Source organism: Lepidochelys kempii, chromosome 1 (assembly GCF_965140265.1).
Source record: "Lepidochelys kempii isolate rLepKem1 chromosome 1, rLepKem1.hap2, whole genome shotgun sequence".
Lineage (NCBI taxonomy): Eukaryota > Metazoa > Chordata > Testudines > Cheloniidae > Lepidochelys > Lepidochelys kempii.
The window spans coordinates 296017273-296039684 of NC_133256.1; positions in this window are offsets into that span (position 1 = coordinate 296017273).

Consider the following 22412-nt stretch of genomic DNA (forward strand, 5'->3'; position numbering starts at 1 on the left):
TTGTTTTTACTATAATCAGATTACAGTGTTGTATTGTCCTATTGGAGCTGATACTCAGTTGAATCAAACAAGCTGGTGTGTGTATACTATTCCCTTGGGAATAGTGAACCTGGAATTACTGTGCGTGTCCAGCGACAGGGGAGGGACACTACAGAGAGATGCTTTCAGAGTGGCTTGGGGACTGGGGTACACCTGTTGTTAACCTGCAAGGCAAAGTAGGGGCTGGCTTAGCTCTGAGGAGAGTGTTTAAGAGATTAAGGGAAAGTCTTGCCTGACTAATCTAATTGCCTTCTATGATGAGATAACTGGTTCTGTGGATGAAGGGAAAGCAGTGGACGTGTTATTCCTCGACTTTAGCAAAGCTCTTGACACGCTCTCCCAAAGTATTCTTGTCAGCAAGTTAAAGAAGTATGGGCTGGATGGATGCACTACAAGGTGGGTTGAAATTGGCTAGATTGTCAGGCTCAACGGGTAGTGATCAATGGCTCCATGTCTAGTTGGCAGCCGGTATTTAGCGGAGTGCCCCAAGGGTCGGTCCTGGGGCCGGTTTTGTTCAATATCTTCATAAATGATCTGGAGGATGGTGTGGATTGCACCCTCAGCAAGTTTGCAGATGACACTAAACTGGGAGGAGAGGTAGATACGCTGGAGGATAGGGATAGGATACAGAGGGCCCTAGACAAATTAGAGGATTGGGCCAAAAGAAATCTGATGAGGTTCAACAAGGACAAGTGCAGAGTCCTGCACTTAGGACGGAAAAATCCCATGCACCGCTACAGACTAGGGACCGAATGGATAGGCAGCAGTTCTGCAGAGAAGGACCTAGGGGTGACAGTGGACGAGAAGCTGGATATGAGTCAACAGTGTGCCCTTGTTGCCAAAAAGGCCAATTGCATTTTGGGGTGTATAAGTAGGGGCATTGCCAGCAGATGGAGGGACGTGATCGTTCCCCTCTATTCGACATTGGTGAGGCCTCATCTGGAGTGCTGTGTCCAGTTTTGGGCCCCACACTACAAGAAGGATGTGGAGAAATTGGAGAGAGTCCAGCGAAGGGCAACAAAAATTATTAGGGATCTGGAACATATCACTTATGAGGAGAGGCTGAGGGACCTGGGATTGTTTAGTCTACGGAAGAGAAGAATGAGGGGGGATTTGATAGCTGCTTTTAACTACCTGAAAAGTGGATCCAAAGAGGATGGATCTAGACTATTCTCAGTGATAGCAGATGACAGGACAAGGAGTAATGGTCTCAAGTTGCAGTGGGGGAGATTTAGGTTGGATATTAGGAAAAACTTTTTCACTAGGAGGGTGGTGAAACACTGGAATGCGTTACCTAGGGAGGTGGTGGAATCCCCTTCCTTAGAAGTTTTTAAGGTCAGGCTTGACAAAGCCCTGGCTGGGATGATTTAGTTGGGATTGGTCCTGCTCTGGGCAGGGGGTTGGACTAGATGACCTCCAGAGGTCCCTTCCAACTCTGATATTCTATGATTCTGTGATTCTAAGGGCTGGCAGCTTGAGGGAGCTGACATCCAGCTACCACAAAAAAGCCTTCCTCATGCCGGAGGTAGGTGTGTAACAAGTCCTGTGTACCCTGAGAAAGCCTCACATAAATATTCCCAGTTTTTAAACCTTTCCTCATAGGTCAGGTTTTCTAAACCTTTTATCATTTTTGTTGCTCTCCTCCAGACTTGCTCCAGTTTGTTCACATCTTTTTTATATTCAATTTGTGATCCACTATAACCCCCAAATCCTTTTCAGCAGTACTGCCACCGAGCCAGTTATTCCCCATTTTGTAGCTGTGCATTTGATTTTTCCTTCTTAAATGAAGTATTTTGCAGTTGTCTTTATTAAATTTCATCTTGTTGATTTCAGACCAGTTCTCTAATTTATTGAGGTCCTTTCTAATTTAAATCATATCCTCCAAAGTGCTTGCAACCCCTCCCAGATTGTCAGCTGCAAATTTTATAAGTATACCCTCCATCCCATTATCCAATGAAAAATTTTGAACAATACCTAACCCGGACAGACCCCTGTGGGGGTCCACTAGATACGCTCTCCCAGTTTGACAGCGAACTATTGATAATTACTCTTTGAGTATGTTTTTTTCAACCAGTTATGTACCTGCCTTAGAGTAATTTCATCTAGATCACATTTCTTTAATTTGCTTATGAGGATGTCATGTGAGATTGTGTCAAACACCTTACTAAAGTCAAGATATATCACATCTACAGCTTCCCATCATCCACCAGGCCAGTAACCTTGTCAGAGAAGGAAATTAGGCTGTTATGACATGAACTGATCTTGACAAATCCATGATGGCTATTACTAATCACCTCTAGTTGCTTACAATTTGATTGTTTAATCATTTGTTCCTGTATCTTCCTAGGTATCAAAGTTAGGCTGTTAATGTTTAATGACTTTGAAAAGAAACATGCGTAGAATATACAAAGAGATTTCAGTCTATATCACAGTTTATAGAAGGAGACAATTAACTGACTCATATCCCTATACTGAGCAATATTCTTACAGGAGTTCATGTTACCTTTTGAAATTACTTCCAGAACTGTGCACACCAATATAGACTGACAGTCAGTAATAACCAAAGCCATGTTCTACCCAAATGATATAAAGAAATTCTTTAAGGCATGTGCCGTAAATAGAGCTTAGCAAATAGTAGAAAGAATTGTGCACAAATATTCATTTGAAAGCAAATTTCAATTTGATTGTCCACAAATTTTTATTTGATTTCTTATGTTCACTTCCAATGAACATTCGATCTCTTGAATTACATTAGTGTGAATTCTTACAAAAAATGAAGTTTTAGATGGAATATTTGTAAAAAGTGAATTTCAGATTGTATATTTGATTCTAAATTCACCATTCATGCTTTCCTGGATAGTTACATAAATCATCCAATCACACAAAAGATATAAGACATAAAATACAATACCACTCAATGTTTTATAACATACAACCCAAAAAGCAGAGATCTGGCTTACCTCTCTGATATCAAACCATTGTTTCCCCTCTTGTCTGCAATCGCCCTCTGCTGGCAGGGTAGTTTTTGTCTCAATTCCATCTCTGGCTGTTTGAGTGATTTGATGTGGTCTAGCTCTCCAGCCAAAGGCCTTGTGACAGTGCATGGCCTTCTGCTACTGACTTCTCATACAAATGACTCTAATGCCTCCAGTTTCTAAACATCAACATGTAATTTGTGTTATCTCAAACACCATAATACAATCCTGTGCAGCAATTCTATTTACAACAACATATAAACATCATCCCTTTTTGCCAGAGGAAAGAGATCTGTCCACACAGAACACTCCCTTTATCTTGGTTCTGCTAGCCCCTTTGCCTTCCTCTCTCCCTCTCTCACTTTCTTTCTCTCATCCAACACTTTGCACTTCCTTCCTGTGCTTTTCAACTTTTCCACTTCATGGGTTAATTAGCTTCTTAGCTCCGAGCGTCTGGATTTTGGGGGCTGTGGGGGTGGTGCCTGCAGGCATGGGCAGTGCACAGAGCCCCCTGTCCTCTCTGCCTGGGAGCCGGACATGCTGGCTGCTTCCGGGAGCCACGCAGAGCCAGGGCAGGCAGGGAGCCTGCCTTAGCCCTATTGCATCACAGACCGGGAGCTGCCTGGGGTAAGCGCTGCCTGGCCAGAGCGTGCACCTCGAAACCCCTTCTGTACCCCAACCCCCTGCCCCAGCCCTGAGTCCCCTCCCACACCCAAACTCCCTCCCGGAGCCCACACCCCACATGCCCCCCCTGCACAACAACCCCCTGTCCCAGCCCTGAGCCCCCTCCTGCACCCCAAGCCCCTCATCCCCAATCCCACCCCAGAACCTACACCCCTAGCCAGAGCCCGGCTCACCCTCTCTTGCACCCCAACCCCCTGGTGACAGAGGAAGGGGGATGGAGTGAGCAGGGTGTGGGGGCCTTGGAGAAGGATCTGGGCAAGGGTGTTCAGTTTTGTGCGATTAGAAAGTTGGCAACCCTATAGCTCCACCCAGCTCAGGCATCGCTCAGTTGGGTCCTTCTCTGGGGGGCACTAATTGGATTTATAGTGACCAGAGTGCTGTTTCTGCTGCTGATTCTCAGCACTGTGTCACAGTCCTCCCATTTTATGGTATCAAATAAGTCCAAACAAACAGCAACAAAATAACCACAGTTCTTCACCCTCTCCAAGCTAACAGCTGTTTGTTCAGGATCCACACTGGCCTTCACCCTAGCAGGGGGGTTACAAAAGGATTTCCAACCTCTCTGGAAACTTTGCTTTGGGATCTGTAAATATAAGCCTGTGCACACACCAGGCCTCAAGCCCCAAGCACTTCACTTGCTTCAAGCCATTTCCTTCTTCTGCTTTCTCCTTACATTTAAATCTCCCCTCCCCATCCACTCCCCCTGGGTCATCCAGGGGTCACATGCAGTCCTTTACCCAAGCAAATTCTTACTCCTTCCTTGGTTCCTTTGCTTGTCTCTAGGCCTGCTCTCAGACCTCTTCATCCACACAGCTCCTGGTGGGCAGCTTCCCCAGCTCTTTTAGTGGAGAGCCCCTCACCAGATATTTCCCAAATCCCAGTCCTTGGTCTCTCTCAAATTGAGACAACTAAATCCTGCCCCAATTCCTAACAGGCCTTGCTGTCAGTCATTTGCTCCTTTCAGGAACTGCAGAATTACAGTGGTTCCATTGGTTCTAGGATGAACCAAGGACATGTCTATGGCTGGCCTGCACCCTCCTTCAAAGGGCCACTGCACCCCACTGCACAGGGATATTATCCACAAAGTCTCCTGAAACTGATGAGAATCATCTGAATAAGACTTTGAAAGTTGACTTTGACTGAAGAAAGCATTTTAAAGTACAAGTTTTATTCAACTAAATACGCTGCAAGTTATTCACACAACTTTATCAAGACTGGGGTTTGAAAGACAGAAAATAAGGTACAAACACATAGAGATTTCCTACTGAAAAGTCACAGACAGAAGAGTGATGTGCTTAGGCCAGCCATTGTGCCTATCCTGTTTCCATTACATTGCTATATGTGATGTACCTACTACTGCTTTATGAGTTTAGAACAGGAAATCAAGGATCAGAACCCATCTTGACAAGCAGTCTTCTTAAAAGAAGAAAGAAATTGTTGGAAATGCATTGTCATATTTGCATTGTAGTTTAATCATTTTTATGATCGCATATATGGCGTGGTGCTCCTTTCAGAGGTTAGATATTTGGCAAGAGCAGTATGGAGAGTTGGATTTCCAGAAAAGCAGTTTCATTGCCACATTGTAGCTCAATGGGAAGATGCTATTGCAAATCAGACAGCTAGCCATCTTAATCCAATAATTTCTTCCAGCAATCAACTGTGGGCACCAAAGTGGAGGTTCTCAAATCCTTACAAATATATTGAATATACAAATAGAAAAAATGACATTTTCCACACTCTGTTATTTACTGTGGGCACTATATTTCTGTTATTCCCTACACTTAGAATAGGAACTATCATACATACTACAGTAAATTTAATTACTCTGGGTGCTAAATGTCAAGATTTTAATAGTACCTACTGTACTTGCAAAAGTTATGCTGCACATTATTAGATAGTTCGCAAATCTTTTGTTGCTGATTAAAATAATTTCTCTAATTTTTAGTTTAGAAGAGGGCTGGCTAGCTGGATATGTCTGCTAATAGTGCACTAAAATGTCCTGTGGATGTGTAATGCTCTCAGTCTTCATTCAGAAGGTAGGTGAAGCACTTTCCACAACAGTCACAACAATGAAGACCCTACTAGCATCCTTGACTGCAGAGATGAGCTGTCATGCAACAGTTGATGCACCATGGAATAGGAGACACAGTATTAGTGGCTGACAAGGGCACCCACAATCAAGAATATAGTAAGTGTGACTGCTATTTGTGTACATTTAATTGATTAGAATACAAGGGGAATGAGTTGTTAATCTCAGCCAATTCCTTCCTGGACATTTGTCCAAACATTAAAAACATTATTGTTGTCATATAGGCTGTGACCTGAAAACAACTATGCACATGCTTAACTTTACTCTCGTGGGGAGTCCTATTGACATCTATAGGACAACTCATGTAAAGTGTGTGTTTGATGGGTCTGGGCATAGGTGCCAACTCCGTGGGGGCTGTGGGGCTGCAGCACCCTCAGGGAAAAATTAGCAGGTGCTCTGCACCCACCGGCAGCCAAGCCCCCTCCTTGCCGCCTCCTCTCCCGAGAGTACTGCATCCCTCTCCTCCCCCTCCCAGTGCTTTTCGCCTGCCGCCTAACAGCTGTTTGGCGGCGCTTAGGACTTTCCGGGAGGGATGGGGAGGAGGCAGTAAAGAGGCGGGAAAGGGGGTGGAATTAGGGTGGGGAGCGGGTGATGCAGGGGTGGGGGGGTTGAGCACCCAGGGGGCAGAAGGGAAGTCGGCGCCTATGGGTCAGGGCCTAAATGGCAAAAATCATAAATGCCTCAACTGGTTTTAATCTGAATGGTTCCATTCAAGTCAATTTACACTGATTTACACTACCTTACGGTCTGGACATATGTACAAGGACATATGTCTAGTAAGGAACAGGATGAGATCATCAAACTCATGTCTCTTATAGTCTAATCCAGTGGTTCTCAACAGGGGTGCTTGTACCCCTGGGGGTATACAGAGGTCTTCCAGGGCGGCATATCAACTCATCTAGATATTTGCCTAGTTTTACAACAGGCTACATAAAAAGCACTAGTGAAGTCAGTACAAACTAAAATTTCATACAGACAATGACTTGTTCATAGTGCTCTATATACTATACACTGAAATGTAAGTAGAACATTTCTATTCCAATCAATTTTATTTTATAATTATATGTTAAAAATAAGGTAGTACGCAATTTCAGTAATAGTGTTCTGTGACACTTTTGTATTTTTGTCTGATTTTTTTAAAGTAGTTTTTAAGTGAGATGAAACTTTGGGTACGCAAGACAAATCAGACTCTTGAAAGGGGTACAATACTCTGAAAATATTAAGAACCACTGGTCTAATCAATCCACTATACATATAGGAACTACTAGAGCCCATGTTTACCACTACAATGCTCTCTATTCTACCTCACAATGTTGATGTCAGTGGGACTACTCATGAAGATTAAGTTAAGCATCTGCATTAGAATTTTTATGATGGGGGCACTGATGATTGGCAGGCTGTCCAGGAGAGACCAAGTACTGAAACAACAAAGGATTTTGAAAGTCAGGACTGAGGCTACATATGGAAATTTGCACAGGTTCTGGCCACTACAAAAATTGCCTAAATTTCTTTTTTATAATTGCCACAAAGCTCAGAATATAAACACATAAAACCTTAACATTCTGTAGCAGTCTGGTTTTTATATTTTCCTTTTTCTGCCCCATAAAAGTCTGCACTATAAAGAAAAAACTGGTGGCATGTACTTAACAGTAGACATAGTTTCAGTCTTTGGATCTATATTAATCCTTCCAATTTCTCTCTCACAGTTTATGTCGTCATTCAGATTTTACTCTGGACCATCTACCCTTTCCCATATGTTCCTAGAAGGAAATGTGCATGAATCAGGAACACTGCAAGACATATGATATTCAACAATAAGAAATATTTTCAAGGGACCCAAAAGAAAAAAATCTAATGAAAATTCTAGCTGGCTTTCAGTTTTATTCATTCATACAAAATACGTAAACATCATTAATTCAAAGTTTTTAGTCATGGGAAGAAACTTTTGCTTTTCTTGTGATTTATTTTCTCAGAATCAGAGATTTTACTGTGGATTTTTTTTATGCCTTATGATTACTTACATTTAAGTGTTTTATTTATCTTGAACATTGCACTCCATTTATAAGGATTTTTAAGCGTTATACAGACCAACATCCTAAAGGTTCTACAGACAAGTCTTGGTTTTTTGATGTTCAATAAATGTAGAAGCATGTGTGATATGCAATGGGTGCCTGTATGAATTATATTACATCAGGTTATGTATGTATCAAATAACATGATGTAATTATTTGAAACAACAGAATGTGATATTCATGGCCCATCAGCTAGAAGACTGCAAATGATCTACAGGTAATTGTCTGAACACAATATAATGGTTCCCAGATATTTTTCCTATGGACTGTTTAAGAGTAAAGCTAAATATGCTGCAGCTGACCTTGCTGATTCCTCCCTTGCGACCCTATATACAGGAAGATCCTGGAAGAATGAGAGAAGAGTTTGCTACTGCAGTCAGAGCACAGAGAGCAAAAACCTGGTCTCCAGGGGCTAGTGTGCCCATGAATCAGAAGGCGAAGGCAATAGAAAGGGAGATAGCAAAAACAGAAAAGACAAATCATGTGAATTATGTAAACCAGGTTTTCATTGTGAGTAAGTCAAAAATGTTCCATTAGTCTGTTTGGGCCTGTAAAACTTGGCAAAAAGGTAGTTTATTTGAATTCAACTCCCATAACCAAACTAGCAACCCTTACAAGAGGAAACCAGAGTTTTCGCAAAAAGAATTTTTACATTTTTTTTTCTTTAAGCCCAACATTTATAAAAACTGCCTTACAGAGACTTTGCCCTACTTCTCATTGATAAACAATACTTCTTGTAAACCCCTCCAAATGTGATCCTACAGATAGATACAGCTAGAAATTCAATCATTGCTAGCTTTGTTTAAAAATAGAGGGGAAATGGCCCCAGGCTCCCCTCTGTGTTTGTATGTGAAGGGAAGTCTGCTGAGTGTGGAAATTGCATTTTGAGGGGTCAGTGTGGTCCACAAATCTAGAGGGAGCAGGAAGGGGCAGGGCAGAGGAATGGGCTGGTTTCCTCTGGGTTCTCCCCTGTGCCCTGAAAGCATAAAGCTATATTAACTGGTGCTACTTCCCCCTCTGTGCTGCAGAATTCCAATATGGCGGTTGCCTAGGGGGCAGTCACAGTTGGGGAATCCCTTCCGAGCAGTGCTTAATTTGTAATGAAAGGAGTACCAGGGATCAAGCAATTATTTTCCTTTCATAACTGACATGACAAGCCTAGAGGTGCCAGGGCTATGAATTGCCAAGCCTAGAGGTGTTGGGGCTCAGCCTTGGCAAACCCTAGCACAAATTACGCACTGCCTCTAAGCATGACATTTTGGGGTTCAATATGAGGTGGTAGGGCCAAATAGTAGTGGGGAATCCAAAACTTCTTTTGAAAGGGGAACCTGCTTCCTTACAAAAGAATTCATAGGAAATGGATTTGAAACTCATGGAAGCACCTATCCTATCTGTAGGAAACTCAAGCATAGGAGAGAGTGGAGCTGATATAAATTAATTGTGGGGACAGGATTATTTTAATTTTGCCACTGATGTCCAAAGAGGAGCAAGGTTTTTATTCCAAAGTCCTCGGTGGTAGAGCTGATAAAAAATTGTTAAGCAAGATTTTTCAATGAAAAATGGCCTTGCTGAAAACAAACAAAAATTGCAAAAAGCCTATTCACTTTTCAAAATTTGTCACAAATTTTTCTCTACATTTTATCCAAAACATTAATTTTTTTCACTAACATCTCATTTTTTGTTTATGAATGTGTTTTTTAAACTCATGTCTGATTAAAAATAGATTTTTAAAAAGCACAACAAATTTAAGAACAATCAAAGTTTCAAACCCTGAAAATTTTGAAAACATTCAATTTGTTTTCATTTTGCCACTAGTTCTACTTTGTAACATGCTAGGGACCTAATCTTGAGAGGTGCTGAGTCCATCATTATTGCATGGACTCAGCAACTCTCAGGATTAGGCTCACCTCCACCAGCCCAGTGAGCAAAAAAAAGTTGAGTGATGATATCTCATGCTCTGTTTCAATGCATTTTACAGAACGAATGAAAACACATTTGTGCTTTTCTAATGGATGACTTTCTATTCATTTTTGTAAATCTCAAATTGACTCAACACATTCAGGGGGTGATTCCAAAAGCACCTTATAGAAAAGCAATGGGATTTGTGTTCCTAAATCCCTCATGCATTTTTGAGTCTCCCCCTCATCAAATACATTAATGAATAAATCCAGTTAAGAAATTGCAACATTAATGAACTTTCACATGAGATCCTGCCATTTTAGCTGCACTCAGAGTGAATAACGTACATTTCCATTTAATATAACAATCCAGTTTATGGCAGGTCTCACTTGTAGACTGATTTCTTTTTTGTCCAGAGTTCTTACTATCTGTGCATATAAGCATGGAACTGCCTTTTCTTTAGATGATTGTTTGTTTAGATGATAATGGTTTCTTTGGGGATTATGATCCTCCCATAGCATAATAAGCAGCAAGCTATAACATTTGCACATCATAATGTATCATCATATTTTACTTTTAACTCATTTTTGGATACATTTTTTTGAAAAGTGCCATTTATTCTATGTTTCTCTTAATAGGCCCTGCATTTAATGCAAAATTGTGGCACACCTACCTGCCTGCACAAAGGAAGAGGGGGGACATAACTGAGCACTGCCCCTCTCAGTGGTCTGCAAGTAAACTCTGTCTAGCTCTTAATCAAGAAGAGCCTTCACAGCACTACAAATGGGAAGAATCATACTCATGAAAAGTAAAACTTTGTTAATGTCTTTTATAGTCTGACAGTGGAAGAAGGAAAAGATTCTAATTGACCTTATTTTAGTCTAAGCAAACTTTTTTTTTTAATTCTAGCTGACAAAAAAGCAGCAGTGCAAGGTTGCTTTGGGGTGTTGTTGTTGGTTTGTTTGTTTTTATAGGTGTTCCTTTCAAAAAAAGTGACCTGTTTTCTTCTTTAAAACATGAATTCTGTGCTTGTGAAAAGGTCTGGACTCACAGCTTTGGAAGTCTGGAATATCCTATTTATCCACAAAAACAAGTACAGCAGCAGTGCAAGTTTCCACACACTGCCCCTCCAACCTGTCTTACTCTGTGTCTTACTCTGTATTGGGAGGGACCACCCTCTTGGAGGGAAAGAGCATTTCCATCTCCATTCAGCTACAACACATGGTCTTTCTCCCTAGACTGCCAGCAAGGATACCAATTAGTGCTAACTGTGCTTTGGGATGATGAGGATCTCTAACAAGAAACTGGGGCCTCCAACTAATTTCACATGAAGGAAACCACCAAACAGCTGTCAGACTGAGACAATTTTTGGTTGCCACCAATGTGAGCTGGATTTGAACTGGGCACCTAACGACAGAAGACTCATTAACTCATAATACTTAATCCCATGAGCAGACAGTCTTTGGAAAAGTTGCCACACTATTATTCACTTTTACTAACTAATATATGCAGCGTACTGTCCATTAATTGAGACACTTCTGATTTCATTATATTCAGTTATTTTCAGTGAAACATGTTTCAGAATACTGCCTGAAAATATGTTTCAGAATACTGCTTGTGTGTTGTTTAAAAAAACACATTCAATACTATGTAATTAATACTTAACACCTTTAAGAAGCTGAAAAAGTCTTCAGAAAAAAACATCATAATGTCATCGTAAAATACCTTTGGCTTTCATATGGAGAAAATTCTGGTTTTTGTTGATGGTGGATGTGACTCTGGCAGTCCAGGTGCCAGGTCATGCCAAGGCGCTAGGCCTAACTGAATACTGAACTTGGGGAAGGGGTGGAGATGGGGCATGGGGCAGAGCGAGGGCAGGAAGAGGCTGGGCAGGGGTGGAGACTTGAGGGAAGGGGTCAGGTGGGGGCGGGGCCGAGGGCTGAGCAGGGCTTTGAGTACCCCCAGAGCCCGGGCACCATCCTCCAGGCCCTGTGCTTGTTCTCTGATGCAGGACCAGCTTCCAAGATCTCCTGGAACATGTCATCCTGAGTCCTTTTCTTTATCCTCATTATCTGGCTCAGGCATTCTGTGGGTGTGGAGGGGGAGACCCTGAAGGCCACAATTGTAGAAGCTGCAGATACAACACACAGAAGTACCATTGTCAGTGTACTCACGACAGAAATCGAAACTTAGGATACTGAACTCACTCCCTTTGATCCCCCAAAGTTGTAAGCCCTACATTCTCACTTCTCTTTCCAATTGATACAGCATGGCACCAGTTATGGCACCAGCCATGGTGAGTATGGCCCTTGGGGGCATAAGGGGTTGGGGAAATGAGTGGGGGATAGCTCACAGGTATGAGTATATTTGTATAGGACAATGGAACTGAATACTGGCACTGTTTTCCACAGGCAGTGGTGATTTGAGCTCATATCTCACTCCTGATGACAACAGAGGCAGAGAAAGCACAGCTGCTGCTGGTGACCAATGCCTCGCGGGTCTGTATGCTACTAGCCTGGGTACTTCCATGGTGCCTACTGAAATAATCACTGAATGATGTGGGAAAGTGTCCTACCGCAGTGGAAGAAATAAGGCAGCCCTCCCAAGAAATCTTTGGCAGAGAGTTGCAGAGAACCACCATGACAGTTTCATCAAGATCTCTACAGAGGATTCCTGGGACATCTCAGTGCACATAAACAAACTGCTCTGTGTGGCCCACCTCTGCAAAACTCTAGAGGGGAATGAGAAGCAGATAGCGACTCTCTCTCTCTCGGTTGCTTCACTACTACCACAAGTAAAAAAAGAGTAAATCAACAGATGTGCCTTGCTACTTTGGGGGTTCCATCCTGGTAATTTCAAAGCAAACTGCATACTTACCAGAGGGTCCTTCCCCTACATCAGGCTCATCCGTGGTCAACTCTCAGGACTGGCTGGACTGTGGTGGAGTCAAAAAAAAGTCTTGGCTTGCTGAGCAGGTGGATCCCCCAGTCACCTGTCCCCATACTTCTCCTCTTCTTCCTCATCTACTTCCTCGCTGTTCACAGTGGGGGCCTGTGACTCTAGCTGCTCCAAAGTACCTAGGGGGTTCTTGGGGGTGATTGTGGGATCTCTGCTGAGGATGGCATGCAGCCCCTTGTAAAAGTGGCAGATCTGCGGCTGCGCAGATCAATTATTGGCCTCCCTGGCCTTCTGGTATACCTGCCAGAGCTCTTTGGCTTTCACATGGCATTGATGTTGTTCCCTCTTGTAGCCCTTCTCCTGCATGCCCAAAGCAAGCTGCTTGTAGATGTTGATGTTTCTATGGCTGGATCAAAGCTCTGCCTGCACAGACCCAGGAGATCGAACATCTCCTGTGTACTCTAAGCAGAAGTGTATCTGCAGCGTGTAGCCAGCATAGTCAGCTGCACACAACAATGGAGAGCTGCTAGGTTTGCTCTCTAAGTCAGGCAACCAGGAAAAGGAATTTCAAAAATTTGCGGGGCTTTAAAGGAGACAGGCATCTTCATGTCTACCTGACCCCTGGGCAGCAGAGTTCACAAGTTTGACCAAAGTGGTCACTGTAAGGCATTGTGGGACAGCTCCTGGAGGCCAGTAACAGTTGATGTAAGTAACGCAGTTTGTACACTGACACTGCATCGACCTAAATACATCGACTGTGACTCTGCGCCACTCAGGAAGATTATTAAGTTGGTATAGTGAGGCAGTTATGTTGGTGGGAGAGAAATTTAAGTGTAGACACATCCACAGCTAGGTCGGCATAAGCTGCCTTGTGTCAACTTAGTTTAGACCAGTCCTAAGACTGTTAATTCCCCACAGTCAGGGGAGAAACATCACCGCATGTGAAATGCTAGTTTACCACAAGAGCTGTTATCTTTTCCCCAATGAAGGAAGCTCTACAGACATCAAACAAATCATTGTGGACAAAAGACTTTGTTAACTGCTACCCCCAACCCTTGAAAAGGGTACGTGCACATGCCCATGTCCTATCACAGCTTGAATGCTGGGGGAAGGGAATAAAAATGCCTGTCAAGGAGAAACTGGTACCTTTATGTTTTCTGGACTCTGAGGGGCAAAGATTCTTAAACATAAGCAAACGATCCCCAAGCTGCTTGGCTTGGCTTAGCCCTAAAGGACATAAAAGCTTGCTTACTGTAGAAAATTCTATTGCCTTTTGAACTTAAGATTGTACCTCATTTGTGTATATGGTTACCTGATTTAACCTTGTAAATAACTCATTTCTTTTTCTAGTTAATAAACCTTTAGTTAGTTTGTTACAGGATTGGTTACCAGTGTTGTCTTTGGTTTGAGATCTGAGGAACAACTGAGCTGGGGTAAGTGACTGGTCCTTTGGGACTAGAAGTAACCTGAATATTGATGTGACTTTTGCTATAAGCGACCATGTATCACAAAGTCCAGTTTGGACACAAAGGAGACTGTCTGTGACTCCATGGTAAGACTTTAATAGGGCTTTAGGAGTTCACCTTTGTTACTGGGTTGGTGAAATCTAATAATAGAACATATAACCAGTTTGGGGTTTTTGACCTGCTTCTTGACAGTCTGCCCTGAGGATGGCACTCACAGTGGTGAGCTACTCCAGAGAGCATGATACAGGAGTTTCTATTAAAATTCTTTAGTTTAAGTGTACCACCCTGTACTTTTAAACCACTTCAGTTAAGCCTGGAGACTAAGTACATGTAGATTAGTGTCTTCAACTTGGCAGAGTGAGAACCACCTGTAACAAATCTTCTATACTTCAAATTATAAATAAATACATGCCTTTCACTAAGTAGCCTCTCTCTCTTCTACAAAATAGGAGGATCATAGAATCAATGGCAATTTAATTTGCTGTCTCAAAATGAAAGACATATGTGGATGTAGCATCCATTAGTGAATTCACAGAACACTTCACACATTAAAGTTATTGTCAAAGATGTTTACGTTTGAAGGAAGTTTATATATAATTTTGTTGCTAAATTCATAAGCTTTTTTCCCCTCTATCTTCTGTGTATGGAGAATTTAAAGTTCAAATCTTACACTGGAAGAGCTGTGGAATAGCAAACATCACCAAGTTCACAGTCAGTGTTCCATTCTTTCATTCCATGGGGAGTTCCTATTTCATGTGTTTTTCATTTTAAGTTCTGCTTCCTTGAATGCTATTTCCTCTCGTTTGGTTTTCACGAAGGTCAAAGAAATCTTTAGCAAATAAAAAATGTGAACATCCAGTCGTCTACTGGAAATCTGCCCATCCAGTGTCTAAAGAATATCTAGCTTTAAAGTTAAGGCATTCATATAGGAGCCCTATATATGCTAACTAAAGTGCTACAGAAACCTCCATTGGGATTCTCATTCATAGTTAAATATACAGCAGACTTGCTAGCCATCAGATGTGAGATCCTTTGTCTTGACTAAGTGCTGCAGAGATCAGCAGTTTACCAGAGATTAGAATTCTGGCAAACAAGCCTCTCCTAGGCCCTCTTTATAAAACTAGGCCCAGACCTCCTCCATTGACCTATTTTATATCAGTGTCAAGGTTACAGAGGCCCCTACTTAAGGCAAAAAATTGTAGGAAACCCCATTTATTAAAATTATTAGGCTAATGTTACAATAATATTCTATCAAAACTATAGGAACTAAGACTCCACAAGGCTCTCTCACCATCCTTTTTGCATGTCTGGTGAAAGTTACCTATGGAATGAAAACTTGTGATTTAGTACTCAAGATTATTAACTGCAGCCAGTTAAAACTGCATGAAAATTGAGAGGCACCAACTAACAGCATTTGCTACAGGTGGATATGGGATACTTTAGTAGTGGAGCTCACTTGGCTCAGCAAGGACATCTATGGACTTTAGAATGCAGCTTGTCCAGTAATGAATAGTTAATAGCATTTAAAATTTGGACTTTTTGAAGCTAACTGTTCAGTGGAGTCCAGGGTCAAAGCCAAAAACTTCAGACATTTTTGCCCGTTGGGCTAAATGCATGAGCTAGTAAGAACACCTACTGATAATTGAAAAGGGCTCAATCCTATAAAGACTTACACACATGCTTAACTTCAAACACTGAGTAGTCCCGTTGATCACTCATTGTGCAAAGTTCAGCACATGCCTATGTCTTTGCAGGATTGAGGCCAAAGTCAGAAACCTTGCCGGATCTGATTAATGTTATATGATAATAAAATGAGCAAAAATCACAGAAAAGAAGAAGAGGTAACTAATGGTTTTATTGGGACAACATGAAACACAACAAGTAAACTGTTATGCAACAGCTATTAATGTAAGTAAACATTTCTTTGGAAAAAAGAAAAAATGATGACCATCCCTTATGGACTCTGAGTCAAAAGGAAAATGTCTCAGTTATGTGCATAGGCTCACTGGAGTATGCCACATGCACAGTGTCATTGGAAAGAAAGATGGAGGTAGTATGGGAGTATGGTGTGAAGAAGATTTAGCCATCCAAGACAGAAACTGGACAATCTAAGTAGTAGCAGCAGAACAAGAGAACGCTGGGGTATTAAGGAGAGATACAGAATGCTTCCTAGAAGATACGTCCACAGATTTACCAGTATTGCTATTGCAAAGGGAAAGAAGAGGATTTTATCTAGGGAGGTGGATATCTACAATAAAATGTTAAGTAAAAGGTGCAGTAACATTTTACAATCAAGCACTGAGCTTATGAGAAGATAACTTTTACCTACAGACAATCATACAAACACCTGAAATCTTTGAGAAATCCATTTACAGGGACTGCCTCTGCCTGAGACCAAAATTTTCAATTGAACTTTGTTCTGGGTAGTACATAGGACAATAGCTAGGACTGACTGACAAACATGCCGACTGCATGAAAGGTGAAAATATTCAGAATTTTCCCGGTTGCTGAAGAGATGGAAGTTCCAGTGACAATATTTGTACTAAATAATTTTGTCCGGACCTGTTACACAACAATTGTCCAAGATCTGCCACTTCATTCTTTTTTGGACCTGACCCTGTGAGGGGCTCGGATCATTTCCTTGCAGGAAGCACCAAAGATGATGTAATTGCTGCAGAAGAGGCTCTTGCATAATTATTCAGGGCATATACTGGACCTTATTTACTATATACTAAGACTACTTTACATCACTTTGGCAATGTAAGGGGGCCAAAGCAGTGTAAAGGAAATTGTAGCATAAATGAGAATAAGATCACTGGCCCAGAGTCTCAGTTGGTACAAATCAGTGTTACTCCATTGATTTCAATGGCACTACACTAATTTACACCAGCTGGGAATCGGTCTCTTGACATACTGAACAAGGTCCATGACAAGCACTTTGTTTAAAAATACAGAGCTTGATGAACTGCTTGGTTTTGTGCAAGCTTTCACATCCTGGCAGGAGCTTTTATGGCACCACCATATAAGTCTTATCTGTTCGAGCATCACTGAAGACACTCCTATCACTCCTGCTGCCATAACAGCTTAGAGAGCATCTTGTGTAATTTATTGTCTTTCATCTGCTTGCAAAAAGCAATGAAGTTTAATTGAGTTGGTGGGAGAAACTGAAGGCCCTTTTCACACTCACATGTTTTATTTTTGTTGCTGTTTGTACAGGTGCAATGGACAAGTCTCACTGGGTGTATTCCTAAGGACTGGGACTTGACACATGCCACTTGAAATTATTTTAAATTAGACCTTCAATAGCTCATAAACAAGGAGCTGTTTAAGATTTTTTTTTAAGATTGCAGATCCAAACATAATGAGCTCTCTTTGCACACACGTACACTCAGTGTACACACGTAACTAATATTCACCTAAGTTATCTTGGTGTATTGTGAGAACAGACCCTTTTAATTTATTTTCCAAACAATTCCATTACCAAAAAAGAAAAAAATCGGATCTTTAGAATCATCCGTCTTATTTGAAAATTGAAACAAAAGGATCCAGTGTAGGCATCAGGAAATCAGTAATCTACTAAACCAATTAGTCAAGTTAATGTTCCCAATAAGCTTACAAGCAGAACATTCAATAGTGTCTGGAAATATTAATTAACAGAGAAAAGACACAGACAAGCTTATACATTATGAAATAACAAAAATTGGAATTAGAATATCTTTGTGGGCCAGACTGTCTGCTGGTGCCAACTGGAGAAGCTCTGGGCTTGTGGGCACTACTGCTTTAGTTGATGTAATTTACATAGCTCAGGATGTGAAAATCCCAACCCCCGAGGGAACGTAAATTACATTGACTTACAGCAGTGTCCAAACCCTGCTATCTTGGCAGGAAACACTCACACTGACATAGCTTCCACCTCTCGTGGAGGGGAGAATGCTCTCCAGTTGACATAGCGCATCCACCTGTGCTGATGTAGCTATGGTGGTGAAGAAAAGCCCCCTGTTTATTTCAATTAAGCCATGCCAGTTTAACCACTTAAAGACATGAACGGCCCCAGTAACTTTCATTTGTGATCAATCTCAGCTGAAGAATTTGTCAAAAAATTCTTTTGGAACAAACCTTCATAAAGCATGCTATTACTTTTACAGCTCTCTTAATGTCTCCTGGTTCACTGCCAAGAACATGCCATTCCATGTTAGGTCTGTTTTCTGCAACAGAGGTCTCAAGTTCTATTTTCAAAAAAATGGAGTGGGGGTTAAGGACTCATGATCAGCAGTTGTCTTACATATAGCACTTTTAACCTAAGAAAGTAGACTCTGACATTAGTTAGCAAATATATCTCTTTAGTAGGTTTTTCCTCCTTCCTTGAAATTACAGCATTTAACTTTTTAGTACCTTGGTGTCCTTTATTTAAGGACACCATGACACGATTAACTTCTGCCGTCTGGACTCTTTTCTGCATTCATTACACATCCCAAACTCTCACTGAAGTCAATGTTGGAATTCACCCCTGCGTCAGTGCAGAGCCTGACACAGGGATGGTTTAACAGTGTCCGTTCACCCCTCGTGAGCGCCCCTTTGGCCGGGTGCACGTGCCTGCTGCCGTTCTCTCTCTCTGAGTATCCCTGCTCTGGGATAGAGCCGTGCCCCAGGGCTCCCTCCCTGGAGACAATGTCTTTGCCCTCTTAGGCTTCCTAGCTACAGCTCTCCAACTGTCCCACTATAGTTCAGTTCCCCCTCTGGGGTGCCTCAATATCCAAGCCACTTCCCCCCAGTGGCTAATGGGGGGGGGTGAGGGGAACCTGGGCCCACCCACTACTCTGGGTCCCAGCTCAGGGACCCTTCAGAGAGCAGCCATCTGCTGTGTCCTTTTAACTATATTGCACGGCTTTTCTAGCGTGACCAGATGTCCTGTTTTTAAAGGGACAGGACCATATTTAAACCCTCCCCCAGTTGTCCCAACTTTTTCATGAAAATGGGCAAACTGACCCATATTTTCTGTCTCCTCTCCATCAGTTTTGGTGGGTCCTGCTGCTGGCTGGATCCCTGCTCACCAGCTGCCCACCCACCAGCCATGAGTAAAGGGGTCCAGTGGCCGATGATGGGGGTGGGTGTGCAAGGTGGTGGTGATGTAGTGTGCGGGGCTGGCTGTGCCCCCTGCTAGTCCATCAGTGCAGCCCCCGCTGCATGCCTGCTCTCGGCTAGCAGGGTCCCTCCCCCAATCCCATTTCCGGCCGGCACTGGCTGTGTGCTGCGAGCTGCAGTGGCTGGTGAGTCTGGGCAGGCGCCAGGTGGCAGCCAGTTACGTGTCACCTCTGCTGCCCACCCATCAGCCTTTACTTGCTTCCCCTCTTGCTGTCCTCTCCCTGCTTTGCCACTTCACCCCACCCTCAGCTCCACTCCTCCTCCATATCCCCCTCGGTGGGATGTGTCCCACTCCCAGTGCTGTGCAGAGAACCAGCCCCTGGTCAGAGTGCTGAGCTCAGCAACAGCCTGGCTGGCAAGCTCCTTCCTTCCTCCATTACCTCTGGCTAGGCCAGTGCCCCGGAAAAGCCCAACACCCTCTGGCTCGGGGCACTGGCTAGGAAGAGCCAAGCCCTGCATATGCCAAAGGCCCGCAAAGCACTGGCATAGGGAAGCCTCTCTGACCCTCAGCTAAGCTCTGGACTGGTGTGCGTGGGGAAGCGATTTCCAGCTTGTTCATGCCCTGAACCTGCAGGCTCCACAGCAGCGCCATGGGCGGAGGCTTAGCACCCTCTTCACGTGCCCCCCCAGCCTTGGGTCCTGCCCCCAGTGACCATGGGGCTGCTCCATCCCCTAGGCACCTTCCCCTGGTGAGCCACCTCTCTGGCCAGATTCGCTGAAGCCCCTGGAGTCAGGTTCCCTGGGCCCTGGTGCACAAGGCATCCTTAGGGCTTAACCCCTTCCTACCCATGCTATAGCCAGGGGACAGGAGGCAGCTGGGTTGTGTTGGTGGCAAGCAGCAGCCCGGAGGCATTAGCTGCCTTTTGACACTGTGTGGGCAGGAAGGGACAAACTGCTTCCAGCCACACAGGTTGCAGGGGGAGGGGAAGAGATAAGATAAGCTCTGCAAAGACACAGACCAGGTCATCCCTTCCCCTCCTCCTTTGCAGCTGAAAGAAGCTTCCATCCCTTCCGCTTTCAGCACAGTGCTGAAAAGCTGCTGCTGGCCACTTTCTGGCATGAACCCTGATATAAATCGGGGGGGGGCATGTGACCTTGCATGCCTCCCCCACCCCCAGCAGGTGTTGCCTCAGGAAGACACGGTGCCAGGTATCAGGAGAGGGTCCATCCTGGTGGCCAGCTAGGCATGGAGGGCAGAGAGAGCCAGGCAGTGAGGGTCGCGTCAGTCAGTCACCCCCTTGTGTGAGAGAGGTGTACGTGAGTGTCATCTCTTCCCATGTGAACCCAAAATCCTTAAGGATAAGAAGGTAAATACAAAGAATCCAACCATGCAGTATTTCTTGTTAACAAGAAACTTGATGTTAATTTGAACATTTGTACAATTGATTGCCGTCAAACTTGCTTGAATACGAGTAATTTTACCAGGTGTCCAGTATTCAGCATAGGGAAATGTGGTCACCCTAGGCTTCTCTAATTTCCTGGGCCACGTCCCCATGGCCACATGCTGTCTTCACCCTTACCTCAGGGCCTTGTCCTAAAGAGGTCCCAGCAACCAGCTCAGGGCTCCTTCTCACTCTCCCCAGCTTCTGGCAGCGCTGCCCTGTCCGAGGTTCTGTAGCTTCATCAACCAGCCACACTCCTACAGCTCTAGCAAGGAACTGAACTGCCTCTGGCCCTGTAGCTCTTATAATAGGTTGCTGGGTCCCGATTGGCTGTGTCCCACACAGCCACTCTAGGCAACTTGGAGGACCTCTCTACTGCCTTTTTTTGGGTGTGGGGTGTGGCAAGGCCACAAGGCCTCCAGCAGGGGGCCTCAGAGGGTCTGGTATACCCCATTGCGGATGGACAGCACAATCTCACACCCTAATCCTGAGGCTGCTAGCAGCTGGCTCTTCTCTAACTTGTAGCTGGCTGCCCATGGCCACTCTCAGTGTCCCCGTCACTGAGCAATAGCCAGAGTGCAGGTCTGCTCAGCCAGCTCCCCTCCTTTCTCCACCTTGAAGGGAAAGCTTTCTACACCAGGGACATTCCTTGGGGGGAAACTTACTGCTGTTTTCTGACCACTGTGTATGGGTATCGCTAGCATAGCCTTATCCTTGTCTAGACAAGGAAAATAAGTGGGTTTATAGAAAAACATGCTAGCTCATATGTTTTAATTAAGTGCTGTTTTAAAACATATTAGCACTTATCACAGACAGGTTTTTACACCTTTAAAATGTGTTAGCTGGTCTCGGTCAACTTTGTGCTCTCCCCTAGTGTCGATCACGACCAGCTAATGCATTTTAAAGATGTGAAACCCATCTACAGTAGGCGCTAATACACATTCACACCATGCCTAATGAAATTGAGTTGGATAATGTTTTATTTTTTTTTAAATATTTTTATACTCTAGAGAAGTCCAAGATGACAGCATGGCAAGTGTAAATTGGGCCCAAGGAGAGTTTTTGTTGCACACGAAATGTAAGATCTGATCCTGCTGTAGGCCAGCAGTAACTTTTATAGTTAGTGCTGCATAACTTTTCTCATTAAGAATTTTAGTCGCTTATAATTTTGCCAAACTTTAATTACATTTGAGCTGAAATTTTCCACGCTAAGTGGATGCGTCAGGCTAAGTTTTTCTGGAAAGCTCCAGCAGAAGTAGATCAACCATTTGTGAGAACAAGATTAGAGAAAAACATGTTGTTTTGCCAATATTAAAAAATTATTACAATGGTGTCATTGAGAAGATCTAGCACATCCACACTTTGGAGCAAGCACTTGAAATTTATCATGGGTGGCATGTTGCAGTTAGGGAAGTGTTTTTGTGGTCCTTGTAAAAATCCACCCAAATCTGGCCCCATTATAATCATCTGAAAACTGCCATTTGCACATCCTCAGCACAGGCTTGTCAGAGGCTAGCAGCTAAATTCTCTGAAGATTCCATCTGCAATAAGCATGCTTCAGCCCTGTGCAGTGGAAGCTGACTAGGACTTTTCTTTCAGTTGCTTCTTCCAGCAGCTGATGGCCACTATGCTGCCCAGCATTGGAACTGAGAGCGGGGAGACTGTCTTTCCTGTGCTCCCAATCCAAGTCTCCCTTCCGGCACCCAGAAGAAGCAGCTTGACTAGTTTACCAAGGGTGAGGAGCAGAGGTGGACCAGGGACTAGTT